The following is an 18067-nucleotide window of genomic DNA, read 5'->3' as shown; positions in this document are numbered from 1 at the left end:
TGAGTTAAAGTACCATTCCGGCACCCGCGTTGACTCGAGTTTAAAAGGCTTAATTCGTCTGAAGTGACCGAAATGCCTCGCTCGTTTACATATCCTCGTGTTGGAATAGGGCAATTTAATAAATCGAGTTTATTTAATTTATGTGTATTTATTTTTAACCATATAAAAATTGATTTTTAATGATTTTCCAGACCTATAATTTGTAATTTTAATTTAGGTAGATTTTCGTAATTTATTGCATTGATTTGGTATTTATTTCGTAATTAGCAATGTATTAATTCAAAACCCGCGCAGTGCACGGGTCAATTCTGACATATTTCGAAAATTTCAGATCCGTGCAGTGCACGGGTTTGTCCAGGTTTTGTGTTTTAATTTGCTTCCTTGTTTGACTTTGTTTGATTAATCCTTAGTTTAATTAGTTTATGTTTTAGATTTTAATTTACATTATTTATAATTTATATTGTATGTATGAGCTAACCACTAATGTTTGTTAATACATCTTATGCTAAGCGTAAGCCTTCCTATCCCTCTCTTGGGATGTGTTTTCTAGTTTAATCAATGAACCTCACATGCTAAACCACTTCGACGAAGTTAAATGCATTTTAAACGACTTAGAATGAAATTCGCATGATAGGATTTAAATTCAATGGTTGCATACGCATGTGATATCTTTCCGAAATAGCCATCTTTTACCTAGTAGAGACCGTTATTGCAACGGGCGGGGTTGGGTGTTGTTTTAATGAAATTAAATTAACTTCCTAACACGTAAAGTCACACGAATTCAAATCTCTAAAATTGGTTTCTAAATTCCATTTAAAAATTTAGTGGCGACTCTTTTAAAATTAAAAATGTTTTGAAAAAGCATTTAAGTGGAGCGTTTTTCCATGGTCCACACTCTCCATATTTCACTCAAGGCAATCATATTCCTTTGCCTTATATAAGTTATATTGTAAATATTATTTCCATGTTTATAGTATCCTCATAATTATATAAATAGAATAGGATTATAATTATACAAGACACATTCAATAATATACGTTGCTCAAGTTATACATTCATAATAGAGTACTGAATCTGTTCCACCACCTACATCAACACCACCTTCAAATCCTTTTCCAGGCTTCCCTGGGTAAGTTCATTTTACAATAATGTTTCAATTTTTGCAATTTAAATTTAATGTCAAAATATCGACTTGAAATGTATGTACATATAATGAAACAGAGGGAGTACATGTTTAATCCGTCTAAATTTATACTGCACTAATACATGTTCAATCCATTTATTAACACTAATCTTATAGCAGGAAGGGATGGATAGCAGGATTAGTGATTTTGCTCTTAATACCATTCTTGAGGAACAAATGGGGTCCCTTATTTTTCTTAAAAGGTAAAAAATTTTAAATTTGTAAGAAGAAAATACAATTACATCCATGGTAAATTAGTTTAATTAGGAATGTTACGTTGGTTATTATAGCGGAGTTGGACAAGGATATACAAACACTAGAAGACGCGGTAGAGGTGGTGGAGAAGGTAGCAGAGGACGTAGTGTTGGATATATACATGGTGGTTGACACTCCGTCGACCGCCAATAGCAAATGATAAACTTGGATAACGATAGAATCACGAATCGTTTTCCTTAAAGAGTATTTCAACCCTTACATTTGCCTTGGGTTGCACGAAATCTCTTGTAGGATAAGACTATCTTCCCTCTCATTCTAGGCAAATAGAATCGAGAGAATACAAATGAAGTTTTGTAATTTGTTTGTTCTTTCAAAGTCGAAAAAATTATGATTTTTTTCTAAAAATCATGCACACTCCTGTATATATGTAAAAATCATCGTGTACAAAATAACAAGTTACTTCCCAATAGGTACCTTTTGGGATAAGAATGATAATGTAACTTATCCAATAACGCAAACTCAAACACGTTTATGTGAGTGTGTACTCCACACCCCCTTACCCACATTATAGTGATCCGAGTTTACTTGACTTTGTCCGAATCCCGACTACACTTAAATAAACCCGGTGATTTACCTATAAAATCACCAACATTCCTCCCCAATTTAAGTGTAATCCTTGATTCATTTACAACAAACTAAACCAAACTCGTACATAAAGTGAAAATGTCACGCAGATTGAATTTCCACCTTAGTGAACTACACATTCTGCATTCGAATATCGGGGTGTCTCTAAGGATTGAACCCGTCAAGTCATTTGAATACATGAAGATAGAACACATACAAGTTCAAGATAACTCCATAAGTTAATTACCGACACTATTTTACATGGCCTAGTGTCCTTATCCATTCATGAGTGCTTACAAAGCCAAACCCAAGCTTTAAGAATTGGCCACACTTCACACTCATATAGGTGGACTCTTTTTATTGTGTCCTGCAAAACACTTTTTCAAAAGATCCATTAAAAAGATTAACTTCACCCTAACTTATCATGCAGGTCCGTGCACACACTTTCTGGACAATACAAACAATGTGCTCCAATCTTTGATAATAGGCTTTCCACATTGAATTCTGCCTCTAACGTCATATTAGAGGGGAATTGGGTGTCTTACCACCAAAGATTTATATAGGCTTTAAACATCCCGATATCGACTTATGAACGAAGTCCCTAATTGATCCTTTATACAAAATGATCAACTAGACATCGAGATCTCATAAAACAACCATATCATCCATATTTGATAGTTTATATATCACGTTATAATAACGTCCCGGTGCGGCCGTCACCATAATTCACTTGACTATAAACTTAGCCAAGTTAATATCCCTATCAACATGGGTTAAACTCAGTCTCATTCATGAATGAAACTCGTAGATTACTTTCTATATATAACCCTTTATATTAGCCTTTTTACCGGCTATAACTAACACTACGAATTTCTACTCCAATGTCAATACTATAATGCAAATTAGCCTTTTGAAAACCCATTTAATAATGGTGCATTTCACTACCATTTGTAGAAAATAACTATCTACAAGGTAATACCATTTGCATACAACCATTCTTCTAAAACCAAAGAAAATTGACATAAGACAAACCATAAATCATGGCTTACTTTTATACATTTTCACATTTGCCTAATAGCTTTGCCAAACATGAGTACTAGCTATGCTAGCATACTTACTCAACTTGTCCATACGCAATCCTCAAGCCCGAGTCATGACTCCACTTTCACTACTGGATAAAACCGTCATACTCGACCATTGAGAGTATTAACCGGAGAATAATTATCATACTCTCACACTTGAACCTAATACCAAGGATCGTATTACCTCCCCAATGTCCTTCATAGAAGAACACGAAAACAGAACCACCTATTATAAGGTAAATCATCTTTGGTCTATGCCAAAGATCAACTTAACAATAACTTTACAACAAATGACTACTCCTTAACCGGACTCGTCAAATAACTGTACATTCAATGCTATTGATGTACCTCTTACATGGTTAAACCACCATGACTCCATAATCTTACCATGGTTATCGTAAACCCTAATTCCCGAGATTATAGGATCAAATCAATTATATCACCATACTTTAAATACTTTACATAAGACATGAACATGTTAAACAATCCTAACAAAAGAGTTAGCACACTAACAACATTAGTAAATAACCGATCAATTATCCATTGATCAAAACATCATATTTCATTAATATTCTTTAACATGTCCGTCTCACATCAATAACCGATGTGAAACTTAACACAACGTCAATATTTATATTGTTATATGGGCGAGTTTTCAAAACCTCTTTGAATAAATCATGCTATTTAAGGTACCACCCACCGACCTTTATTACCGCCTTAAATCAATACACTATATTATCAAGCCACATATGTATATGTTACCGCTCAATATCCACATTTCGTGTATTACATTCAAGAGACATAATACACTCATTCCCACTCCATAAGACTCGTTTTCATACATATCTAATATACAAAGCATCAGATTGAATACGACATCAATGACTACTGCACAATCAAGAAAAAGATTGAAAACATTATATGATTATCTACTGCAGTACATCAAAATAGCATTTGACAATTATACCATGGATTATTTATTCATGAAAATCCCATTTTAGGCACGAGATGATGATAAACCATGCATAAAAACAAAGAAATAAAATCAACAGATTCGCTTTTCTTAAAAACATACACCAAATTACAATACCAAAAGCAAACTAATCCATCCATGATGACCATACAATGCTTTCTAGTACAATAAAATGCAATGTCAAAATGTGATCATACAAAATCTGGAAATTCCACTCACAATTAATGCACATGACAAGATCAGATATTAAAACTACAAACATATAACAAAAGAGTTACTCATCTGTACGAATGATGCTAAACATGTATTTGTAAATTCAATGGAGGTTATCCAATCTTATCGTCTGTCACGCTCCTTTGTGGATTATGGTTAGAATTTACTTATCTCAAATGATGTCTTCATGATTGGTCTTGTGAATGTACACATACCAATTACGCAAAATTACCCACAATCCCATCCAAATAAAATGCAATACACTACCTATAAAGCGCACCAAATTTCCAGATTTTGACACCATCTAGCGTACCGACACGATCATCATTACAAAACGTAACCGCCAATAGCAAATGATAAACTTGGATAACGATAGAATCACGAATAGTTTTCCTTAAAGAGTATTTCGACCCTTACATTTGCCTTGGGTTGCACGAAATCTCTTGTAGGATAAGACAATCGATTCCCTCTCGTTCTAGGCAAATAGAATCGAGAGAATACAAATGAAGTTTTTTAATTTGTTTGTTCTTTCAAAGTCGAAAAGATTATGATTTTTTTCTCATGATTTTCATCATGCACACTCGTGTATATATATACAAATCATCGTGCACAAAATAACAAGTTACTTCCCAATAGTTACCTTTTGGGATAAGAATGATAATATAACTTATCCAATAACGCAAACTCAAACACGTTTATGTGGGTGTGTACTCCACACCCCCTTACCCACATTATAGTGATCCGAGTTTACTTGACTTTGACTGAATCCCGACTATACTTAAATAAACCCGGTGATTTACTTATAAAATCACCAACAGGTAGAGGTAGTAGACGTCGAATCCAGCTATTTTTTCTGCTGTGTGTTTTTTGTTTGACTGCTATTCAGTATTGTAAACTTTTTTGGTTGTGTTTGTCTGTTATTGCCGAACATTGACTGAAAGGCCATTTAGAAATGTCGTGGAATACTCAACAAGCTTGAGTTTTGCACTTTTTTAGTTTATCAAAAGTCGAACATGTGTATGTACTGTAAGAAGATAGAAGGAATAATTTGTGGATGCGTTTTATTGATAACTACTCCCTCCATTCAACTCCACTTTGCATGTTTCTATTTTGCACACTATTCACAAGCGGACATTCAACTTTAATTTTCTCTCGATACATAAGTTAAAATATATTCATGTGTGATCTTATTTGATTCGTCTTTAAGAGTACATTAAAAATATCTAACTTTTATAATTTTTGCAAATACGTAACTAAAGATATTTATTGTGTAAAAGTTGCGTTGGCAAACGTGATAAAGCAAACATGTAAAGTGGAGTTGAATGGAGGGAGTAGTTTTGTGGCCTCTGAATTTCACGAGATATTTTGTTTTTAGTGTTTCTAGTAATTGAGACTTTATAAAATATCAAATCACATAATAAGATTACCTCATGAATAATTCATGATAGATCGTGTACTAAAAATACTGGCATTGACATGTTAACATAAAGATCAAAGTCGATAAATTAAAGAGTGTTATTTTTTCAAAGGTAAAATGATGAAAAAATTCAACAAATACCAAAAAAAAAAAAATACAGTTGAAAAAGAAAAACTAAAAAACTATTACTCATTCACGTTGATGTCGTCAATCTTACACTTAGTTTTTAATATATAGTTCTTTAAGCAATCCTAATATTTTACTTCTCCATATAGTCTTCTTTCTCCAATGAATCGTCCCTATAAAAAAGTAACTCAGTAATTAGTGTGAATTAACCAACAAAACAGTGGAATTTTTTTATACAATATTATTGTTATTAACTTAAACTTCCTCTTAAATAGAGAAAGAAAGAGGGAACACGAATGAAGTCTTAGAGATGTAAGTATGTTAACCTTTGAATAGGTCAACACCACAAATCTTGGTAGACCCTAAATGAGAACAAAACAAATACATACGATGAAGTTGAAAAATGTGATCAAAACTTCATACCAATGGAACTTGCACTAACAAAGAAATAAATTAGTTAAAAATCTAAAATCTTAATACATTAAACTTAATTGGAATATAATCATAGGAAGATTAGTGGCATATTTAGTTCTACTAACATACAATAGGGATGTGAAAAATTTTGGTTTATAAATTTTGCCTTTCAACAAAAATATATAAACAATTGAGGATGAGTTTATGACTTTTGAGCATCATTTTCATCATTATCAAATTTAATATAAGTATAAATATGAATCAAGGTTCATGACTTTTGAGTTTTGGGCCTCATTTTTTTCATATTATGAAATTTAATTTAAACGTAAGTAAGGAGTAAGGAGAAATGGAATGTATAAGGTTTGCTTAATTACTAATAATTTTTTTTTTTTTTTACAAAATCTACTTTATACAAGTGTGGTTTAAGATATCATCGTATGTAATTAAATATGACATATAGATTATGGTAGATAGTTTGGCTTGCCTTTTAAGTAGATTTATATATTATAGATTTTTTATTTAGGTTATAGAGATATAGATTTTTCTCAGTATTATGAAGTCTAATATAGACATAAATATTGTGTAAGGAGAAATGGAATGTGAAAAGTTTGCTTTATTATTATTATTATTATTATTATTATTATTATTATTATTATTATTATTATTATTATTATTATTATTATTATTATTATTATTATTATTATTATTATTATTATTATTATTTTACACAATCTACTTTGCATGAGAATGGTTTAGATATTATCTTCCGAAATTAAAATATGACATGCAGAATAATAATGGTAGATAGTATCGCTTGCTTTTTAATTATCTTATGGAATTAAAGTTAAATAAATAGGTAGATTAATAACCAAATTTATGAGAGAAAAATAAAAGAGTTTATATTAGTTTTTTAGTGATTGCAACTACTATTTTGTTTTTTAATTTTTTTGGTACTTATAAGCATGTGACAATTTTGGAGATAATTAACTTTTTAATACATAGTTTTGCCTTTTTATAGTATTGTATAAAAATAAATAAATAAGTAATTAATATAGATAAATTAGTATTAACCTCTAAAAAAATGCCATGTGAATTAAAATTAAATATTTTAAGTAGCTTTTTAATTATATTGTATAGATAGATTTACCTCAGTTTTGTGCCTTTTGTATTTCTAGCTTCCCTCTTCAGATTACCCACGTGATGCTTTGTCTTATCTGCGTTCATATACATTTCACGATGCTTTAAAATTCATATAAAAAATATATTGACCAAAATGTAAAACATCATGGCAAAAACTTCACAAACGAATCGACATTGTCACATGTAAATCACTGAAAGTAAACCAAATGGAAAACATGAATTTAAATATAAATCAAAGGATTTATAAAACCAATAACATAACAAATTAAAATATACTTTATTGGACATAACAACAACAATACTCAATAATAATACTCAATATACTTTCTATAATCAAATAAATAAATTAAACCATAAAATATAATCCACAACTTAGAAACTCATGGGCAAATGAACAATAGATTTTAAATAAATATTGTGAATAGAAACTATCATAGGTATTATAGGTTTTATAGCCATCACACAACCATAGACTCCCATATTTTAATTTATTTTGTGGTATTATTAAATTAGATAATTGATTGCTAAGCAACTCAAGAGGTGAATTAAATAGAGGAAAATGTTAATGAAAATTATGGTATTAAGTAGTATAAAGAAATCTAATCAATTTATTAACATATTATATTACAAAAATTAATTAGATAGGAAGAAATTTTAATTAATTTGGTGGGTGTTAAGTATTATGAAGAGTTTTAATCAATTTATTATAATGTTTAACTAAAAAATGAATTAAATAGGAAAAAGTGTTAATAAAAATGGTGGGTGCATGTTAAGTAATATGAAAAGTTTTAATTTATTAACATATTTTATTACCAAAAATTCAATTAAAATGTCAATTTTAATTATAAATTATGACATTTATTAACATGTTTTTATTACAAAAGTTCAATTAAAATGTCAATATTGATTATAAATTATGAAATTTTGATGTAAATTTGTAAGGGTTACATAAATTAAATTAATTTATAGAAAAATGAATTAAATCTATAAAATAAGACAATTACGTGGCAATGAGTTTTGATGCTCACATTTACGTGGCATTTACGTGACATTTTTGGGTCCTACATGGCTTTGTCTACGTGGCGTTTATTAGTCATTTTAGGGCAGCCTTTTAATTGTATTTTATAGATTTACGTGGCATTTTTGGGTCCTACATGGCTTTGTCTACGTGGCGTTTATTAGTCATTTTAGGGTAGCCTTTTAATTGTATTTTATAGATAAGATGAGTGTTTGTACAAGAAAGCATTGTAGCTATAACCGAATTAGATACGGAATAGAATACGACAACTAACACAATTGTAACAAGTAACAAAGACAGAATTTCCTAGACTCCTAGACTGAGGCACACGGCTGCATAGTAGCCAAGGTAGGAGACGGAGTCGTAATAGGAGTAGGAGTAATATCCTTAATATGTATTTACAAAGAAAGCATATTTCTAGTTTCTTATTCAAAATCTCGAGTCATAATACTGAGAACATACTACCCTATGAAGCATATTCAGTACTGAAGTAGGTCTTGCCTCTTACACTCTGAATAATATTTTCCCTTTTTATGATCGAGTGGCTTCAAGTTCAGGTCGAGAAAGAGCTTGACTTCATACAAATATAATGAAATAACTCATATGCTTTCCCGAGTGTTTGTGTAAATACGAACACTCGGGGGCATTGACGAAGAGGAAGGGTGATTGCCATGTCTGCCAACAGAAAATCATTTATTACAATTTTTTTTTACAAAAGTAATTATTGTCGATTTTAGGGATTTGCTAAGTCCCGCGCACAATTTTGCTAAGTCCAACGCATTTTGTCACCTTTATTCCGACCTTACCCTTCTCAATTTTCACACACAATTAGTAAGGGGATTTTCTTAACGAGGAACCAAACTGAGAGTATACTACCCTATGAAGCCTTTTAGGTATTTTTGATGAGGTACCCAATAACTGTGGAATGATTTATTTTATTCAGTCTTCTGCACATCAAGAATCAGGGTATTAAATTTGTTAATAGCATTATATTGATCAATTTAAAGTTTTTCTTTGAATTTAATAGCATTTAAATTGATTTAGGGTTTACATCAAAATCAATTTAGGAGTTTGCCCTAATTGGTGGTTGGAGGGATTGGTGGCGGGTGATGGCTGTCTGGCACGCCGCCGGAGATAGAGCGGTAGTGAGAGGGAGGTCGGCGGCTGGCTATAGGGAGGGTGGTTGATAGGCTTATCGCGTACCTATGCAAAGATAAATTCCCTAAACAACAAGTTAATGTAGCAATAGGGGTCGAACACAAGGAAACGGGAATTACTTCGTGAATTGCTATGGGTAGATTTTTATCAAGGTCGATTACGATTTGGTTTGGTTTGGTTGTTTGATGATTAATAACAATAATGATGTAAATTATATAATAAAAGAGAGTCTAAGGGGTTCGGGTCACACATGCAAAGATAAACATATGATCATGATAAACTTGGTACTAACAACATTGTCAATTGCTTAGGCTTAAAGATACCCATCTTACGATATTAGCATCAACCATAGACCGGGTCCTAGAGAAACTCTCGTCCATGACTAGGTCGTCCTACTATGCATGCTTAGTCTAATTCAATTCCGTGCCTCTCGACTTATAGAACGAATAAACAAACTTAATCAATTGAATAGGGCCCTAAACAAAGATTAAACATTGTGGCACAAGCATGTGATAGAAGCAATATGATCAATATTATTATTAATCTATTTTATCATGTTATATACTTGATTATTGCATGGCTCCCCTAGCCCTTAGACCAAGAGAATTAGCTACTCATACTAAAATGTAAGTTGCAAACTAAATTATAAGAAATGCTAAACATGGTTGTATGATTTATATGGATTTGATAATAAAACATGTAAAAGGAATAATGCTAATGTAAAATGAAGTACTTAATTGTAAACTATGTGGTAACTAAATTAGTAATGTAAATTGCAAACTAGAAATAAGAATACCTTAATAGAGAATAACTTGTATAGAAGAACAAATTGTAACCAAATGCTTGAATGTATAAAATAACCAAATGTTTAAGAACCAAATGCTTAACAATATTGAAAACAAAATATGAAAACTAATGAAAGAATTATAAAGCTTGAGGCTATTCTAAGATGGAAATGGGACGTGAAATTGGATCCTAAGACCTCGGAACACCTCTCCTATTTATAGGAGAGGAAGGAGAAACGTAAACATTTGAGATGACTGTGGCCCCGATCGGGGTTGCATGGCCCCGATCGGGGTCGTGGTTATCCGGGCATTTTCTCTTAATTCTTCACTTAATTGCATGAGGAATCCAATGTGCGTGATTAATGACCCTTAATGCACCCGGGTAAATGCTTCATCTAACATCTTTAGAGCTCCCAAAAGGCATCCTAAGCATGTTGGAATCTTATGCTTTCCACCTTGACTTGGACTTGAACATTTGGGCTTTGACTTTGTTTGTTGGCAACTTTTGCATTATTCATACTAATCCATCAATTTCTTCATGCAAAACCCAATCCAATGCTCCATGCTTAGTCCAATACTTGGTCTTGATTAGCTTAATGAACTTAGTGTATAAAATGATAGGAAAAAGCCTCTAAATGCTTAGATTCCTACAAAAACATGTTCAGACAAGCAAATACACTAGAACAACAAATATTAGCTTACAACACTATGATAAGTGCCAAATGACATGTAAAATGAAGCTAATATAGGGGGTGAACGTATATAAAATATGCACTTATCAAACTCCCCAAGCTAAACTAGGGCTTGTCCCCAAGCAAGAAACCAATTCCCATCAATTGCAATATCCAAACAAGCTAAGCATAATGATTTAGAAACCCGAAACAACATGGGCAAGGAATAAAGCAAGACATGGATGAGATTTACACGACGGCGTAGCATAGAAAACTTTGAATGAACCTTTGAGCTCTTGCATGATCTTTTGACTTATGGACTCTCACGGGGCACTCAAAACTCTTTTTATGTGAAAGGACCATTTTGTGAATAAACACTCAACTATCCTCAACTTATAATAATGTGCCCGCAATCTAATATGGTAAACATGTCAAATCTAGTAAGCCAAAACAAGCAAATGTAAGCATGATAAAGAAGCCAAATGGGTAGAAAGAAGGCAATAAACATGGGTAAGAAGGAGGAACAAATGAATTATGGTAATGTGGAGCTAAGTTAAGCTAGCAACCACCAAATTGTAAAGGTGCTCAATCCCAATTCCAACCCAATTTTGCAATTCAAATCATGAGAAATCCTCCAAAATGTATGAATAATGCTTGAGAATTTCTCACATCTTTTCTTCTTCTCTTTTTTTTTTTTCTTTTCAATGCATACTTCTTCTTTCATTTTCATGCTTTTTCATTTCTTTCTTCTTTCTTTTCTCAATTTTTTCATCATTTTTCTTTTTCACTTTTTTTCCTTTCATTTTTTTTTTCATTTCTCATTTCTTTTTCAAGAGCATTAAGACCAAGCTCACATGACATTCAAACTTTTAAACAAATCCCAATTGAGCACCCAAACAAGACCAAACAAGCTACTAGCTCAACAAGGTAGGCAAGTTATAATGTAGCTAGGGAAAATTGTTTGTGAAGGGGTCAAGAAGGCAATTATATTCATGTGAATGGCTCCAAAATGCTATAACAAGTGAATGCATGCTTACCAAGAGATGACATGAGAACCATACTTGTGCGTTTTGATGAAACACACATCATAAGGAGACCTACACTCACCTAAGAGAGACCGGATATGGATGCATCGGTCAAAGAGAGGCTCTACCTTATCAATTTTGTAGCTTGCCGCAAGTCAAGATCAAGCCTATTCGGTTCATTCTCCATCTCCCACCTACTATGTCAAGACATCCCCATGTAGCTAATATCCCAACATGAAAGAATAAATCATTAGCAACAAGCCATTATTAGGATAAGCAAAGAGGAAAGTAGGCAACAAGCAAGCATAAAGCAAAAATTTCTCTCAAAAATTTTCAAAAATTCTACACTATATGCAAACTATACTATATGCAAATGCAATATCTCCCCCCAAGCTAAACATCACATTGTCCTCAATGTGCCAACTATCCAAATCACCCAATCAAACCATAAAATTATTTGGCTCAAGGCACAAAATAGGAAGGACTAGAGGTTATGTCTAATGGGTTGCAAGATCTAAACTAATATGCAAAGCAATTAAAGACTTACTCGACTCGATAATCTCCCCCAAGCTAGCATGAATTCGGGGGGATGTAAATGTTTCTTTGTGACTTTAGTAAAGGAATGTGAAGAAACGAGAGAGAAAGGAGGAAATGAGTACCGTCGGGTATGTGTGAATGATAGAAAGAAATCTACCCCTTTTTTTACCCGTATAGAACAAAGGCCAAGAAGTCACAGAACCATGACCCCGATCGGGGCCACCCAACCCCGATCGGGGTTGACTTCCTCTTTGGGTTTTGACTCTTTTACGCATTTGTTTTAACTCCTTCTCGTTTTTCAAAAACCACGTCCCCGAACGGGGTTCTTGCATGGGGAAGCGTGCCAAATTCACTTTTCTCCATTTTCACCTAAAAATCACAAAGAGAAACATTATCAAGTCGAGTATTTTATTACTAATCTACAAAAAACAATAAATTGCAGAGAATAAATAAAAACAAATAAAAAGCTTGGGTTGCCTCCCAAGAAGCGCTGGTTTAACGTCCCGCACGACGTAAGAAGCTATTTGATTCAAGTTTTGTCATTGAGCTCGCCACCAACCAAGCTCCATTTCATAGCTATCTTTGCATTTCTCAACCATTTGAAATTCTTCAAATAAAATTTCCCTTTCTTCCTTTTTCCTCTTTTAGCAATAGCGTCCTTAGCATCATCACCTACAAAGCAAACAACACCCATATCGTCCTCCAACGGATCCGTTAGTGAGGATCCAAGCGTAGTAGAGGCATAAGAAGAGTCAACAGTGCTAAGTAAATAACAAGACTCTTGTAACATTGGGCTTCTAATGGTATTGTTTTTGCTAAAGGAAACCCGGTCATCACCCACTTTCAATGTCAACTTCCCGTTTTTCACATCAATTAACGCACCCGCGGTGCGTAAAAATGGCCTACCCAATATAATTGGGGTTTGTGAGTCCTCGGCCATATCAAGTATGAGGAAGTCAACGGGTATGAAAAACTTGCCAACTTTGACGGGAACATCTTCTAAGACACCTAGAGGTCGCTTTAAAGAACGGTCCGCCATTTGCAATGTTGTACTTGTGCATTTTAAAGCACCCATGTTAAGTTTCTCACAAAGGGAATAAGGCATGACACTTACACTAGCACCTAAGTCGCAAAGGGCCTTATCAATGGTATATGTGCCTATAGTGCAAGGAATAGAATAGCTACCGGGGTCCTTAAGTTTCGGGGGAGACTTGTTTTGTAAGAGTGCACTACACTCTCCGGTGAAAGCAATGGTCTCAACCTCATTGAAGGATCGCTTCTTTGAGAGAATTTCCTTCATAAACTTTGCGTAAGAAGGGACTTGGGTAATCAATTCCATAAAAGGGATGGTGACTTGCAAATTCTTACAAACTTCCAAAAATTTAGCAAACTTACCTTCCTCCTTGTGCTTTGCTAGACGATGGGGAAATGGTACTTGAACAACTTCCTTGGGAGGAGCATCCTCCACACCTATCACCTTCTCATCCTCATTGGGGACACTCACCTTTGTTAGAACGGCATCACTCTCCTTAGCATTAGGAGAGACTTCTTCAACAATCACCTTGTCATCATCTTCGGGCAATTGGGGCTCAACATTCTTAGCATCAAGCTTACTCTTCCTCTTAAGCATCAATAACCGGTGAGGAAATGGTACACGATCTCTAACAATAGGCTCTTCACTAGCCTTCTTTTTGTCATTTCCCCCAAGCTTAGCCTTTTTAACAACCACCTCTTCATCCAAAGTCATGGATGGCCCATCATAGCTTGAACCACTTCTCAAGGAAATAGAATTAACGGTTTCATGTGGTTGCTCACCTTGGGGAGGTAGTTGACCATTCTTCCTTTGAGAGCTAGAAGCGGCTAGTTGAGCCACTTGTTGTTCCAACATCTTGACCGCGGCACTATGAGCTTGATCATTTTTTTGAATTTGAGCCAATAATTCCCTTTGCATTTGGATTATCATGCCTTCGAGCTTACCCACTCCTTGATTGTTTTGTTGGCCATTTTGTGGTGGATTTTGTTGGTAATTGTTTTGTGGGGGCCTTTGTTGATTTTGATAACCCGGTGGAGGGACATATTTTTGTTGTTGAGGGACATAGGCATTTTGTTGTGGTGGAGGTTGTGGATTAAGCACATTGTTGTTATTGTAAGACAAGTTCGGGTGAAATTTTGTATTCGGGTTATAAGTGTTGGAAAATGTACCCGGTGGATATGAACTTTGTCTAAAAGCTTGAAAAGCATTTACCTCTTCAATGGGGGCTCGGCAATGAGCGGCATAATGACCCGCACCTCCACAACCGTCACAAACAATGATTTGGCTCGTTGAAGACACAACATTGAGTTGTTGAAGGGAATCCTTAGCATCTCTTTCCGCCAATTGTTGTTGGAGCAAGGCAATTTGAGCTAGCAAAACGGAGTTGGTGGAGGATTCTTCTTTACCTTTAGGTGGCACAACTCGGGAATTGACATATTGGGCATCATGGATCGCCATAGATTCGATCGTGGAATGAGCAAGATTGGTGTCAATTTGATCAAACCGCCCATTGTTGGCGGAATCAAGAATCCTTTGGGACTCGGCACAACATCCATTGTAGAATGTTATTGCAAGAAACCAATCATCTAGCCCATGATGTGGGCATTGTCTTTGAAGCTATTTGTACCTCTCCCAAGCTTCATATAAGCTCTCAAGAGCTTGTTGACGGAATCCGGTGATTTGGCTCCTCAAAGTTTGAGTTTTCTCCGGTGGAAAAAACTTTTGGTAAAAAGCAAGAGCCAATGTCTCCCAATTGGTGATTCCCATGGCGGTGCGGTCAAGGCTATTGATCCAAAGCTTGGCCTTGGCCTTCAAAGAGAAAGGGAAAAGTATTTCCCTTATTTGGGCTTGGGTGACGCCCGTTTGACGGATCATGGAGCAATAGTCACAAAAGTTTTGCACATGCAAATTGGGATCCTCCAAAGGACTTCCTCCAAATTGCTTTCTCTCCACTAGGCTAATGAAAGTCAGTTTGATTTCGAAGTCCGGCGCGGTGATTTGAGTGGTGGTGATTCCGGCCGGAAGCATGGCCGCGGTGGGCTTTGAATGATCGGAAAGTTTCACCATCTTTTTGGTAGTAGATGGTGATGGTGGTGGAGTTGATGAACAAGAAACCTCCTCCTCTTCAAGGGCTTCTAGATCGTCTAAGTAAGACTTTCTAGCACTTTCAACTTGGATGGGAGAAGTGGCTTCTTTCACTTCCTTCCAAAAACGCCGTCTTCTCCTAAAGGTTTTCTCGGGCTCGGAATCCGGTGAAAGCAATTCTCCACTACGAGAGGACCTGGGCATAAGACAACAATTTCTAGGAAAATGATAAGTAACGGTCTCAAGGAACAAGTGTTCCCCAAGACAAAGAGAAACAAGATAAAAATCGACAATTCAAAAAGTAATAAAACCGTTTCCCCGGCAACGGCGCCAAAATTTGATAGGCTTATCGCGTACCTATGCAAAGATAAATTCCCTAAACAACAAGTTAATGTAGCAATAGGGGTCGAACACAAGGAAACGGGAATTACTTCGTGAATTGCTATGGGTAGATTTTATCAAGGTCGATTACGATTTGGTTTGGTTTGGTTGTTTGATGATTAATAACAATAATGATGTAAATTATATAATAAAAGAGAGTCTAAGGGGTTCGGGTCACACATGCAAAGATAAACATATGATCATGATAAACTTGGTACTAACAACATTGTCAATTGCTTAGGCTTAAAGATACCCATCTTACGATATTAGCATCAACCATAGACCGGGTCCTAGAGAAACTCTCGTCCATGACTAGGTCGTCCTACTATGCATGCTTAGTCTAATTCAATTCCGTGCCTCTCGACTTATAGAACGAATAAACAAACTTAATCAATTGAATAGGGCCCTAAACAAAGATTAAACATTGTGGCACAAGCATGTGATAGAAGCAATATGATCAATATTATTATTAATCTATTTTATCATGTTATATACTTGATTATTGCATGGCTCCCCTAGCCCTTAGACCAAGAGAATTAGCTACTCATACTAAAATGTAAGTTGCAAACTAAATTATAAGAAATGCTAAACATGGTTGTATGATTTATATGGATTTGATAATAAAACATGTAAAAGGAATAATGCTAATGTAAAATGAAGTACTTAATTGTAAACTATGTGGTAACTAAATTAGTAATGTAAATTGCAAACTAGAAATAAGAATACCTTAATAGAGAATAACTTGTATAGAAGAACAAATTGTAACCAAATGCTTGAATGTATAAAATAACCAAATGTTTAAGAACCAAATGCTTAACAATATTGAAAACAAAATATGAAAACTAATGAAAGAATTATAAAGCTTGAGGCTATTCTAAGATGGAAATGGGACGTGAAATTGGATCCTAAGACCTCGGAACACCTCTCCTATTTATAGGAGAGGAAGGAGAAACGTAAACATTTGAGATGACTGTGGCCCCGATCGGGGTTGCATGGCCCCGATCGGGGTCGTGGTTATCCGGGCATTTTCTCTTAATTCTTCACTTAATTGCATGAGGAATCCAATGTGCGTGATTAATGACCCTTAATGCACCCGGGTAAATGCTTCATCTAACATCTTTAGAGCTCCCAAAAGGCATTATAAGCATGTTGGAATCTTATGCTTTCCACCTTGACTTGGACTTGAACATTTGGGCTTTGACTTTGTTTGTTGGCAACTTTTGCATTATTCATACTAATCCATCAATTTCTTCATGCAAAACCCAATCCAATGCTCCATGCTTAGTCCAATACTTGGTCTTGATTAGCTTAATGAACTTAGTGTATAAAATGATAGGAAAAAGCCTCTAAATGCTTAGATTCCTACAAAAACATGTTAAGACAAGCAAATACACTAGAACAACAAATATTAGTTTACAACACTATGATAAGTGCCAAATGACATGTAAAATGAAGCTAATATAGGGGGTGAACGTAATGAAGCTAATATAGGAGGTGAACGTATATAAAATATGCACTTATCAGTGGTCGTCGATTGGCTGTGGGGAGGGTGAGAAGGAGAGGGATGAGGAAAAGAGGGCGAGAATGAGAGCGGCGGGAGAGGTGATTGTGGATTTATGGCAGGTCGCCGGTGATGGACTGGGTTGCCCGGTGGCTGGTAGTGGTGGTGGACTTGACATGGATGGTGGTGGTGGTGGTGGTGGTGGTGGTGAAGTTCGAAGGTGTGGGTGAAGTTACTGTACATGTTAATTTTTTTCTTTTCTTTTTCTTCAATGTAGTACAAAGAGGGTGAGAAATAATGAGAAGGGTAAAACGGTCAAAGGCGTACTGTAATGAGTAAAATACGTACCGCGAAAATCAATCCCTAAATTTTTTTTATTTTCAAGATTACTAATTAAACCTAATCAATGCTTTTAGTTTTCATAAATTCTTCTTAATTCATGTGCAAAAGTCTAAAACACCATATATAAAAAAATGGAGGGAGTA

General features: G+C 34.6%; 1 non-coding gene across 1 annotated transcript; it reads left to right on the top strand.

The window, feature by feature from the left end:
- Nucleotides 1-15203: 15203 nt before the first annotated feature.
- LOC141610324 (small nucleolar RNA R71) lies at nucleotides 15204-15310 on the top strand. The gene has a single exon (XR_012528227.1). It is a non-coding gene; the product is annotated as a small nucleolar RNA R71 (small nucleolar RNA).
- The last annotated feature ends 2757 nt before the right edge of the window (nucleotides 15311-18067 follow it).

The sequence above is a fragment of the Silene latifolia genome, chromosome 10 (assembly GCF_048544455.1).
Source record: "Silene latifolia isolate original U9 population chromosome 10, ASM4854445v1, whole genome shotgun sequence".
Taxonomy (NCBI): Eukaryota; Viridiplantae; Streptophyta; class Magnoliopsida; order Caryophyllales; family Caryophyllaceae; genus Silene; species Silene latifolia.
Note: the sequence above shows the minus strand (reverse complement) of the source record. Positions and strands in the feature narration are given on the sequence as shown.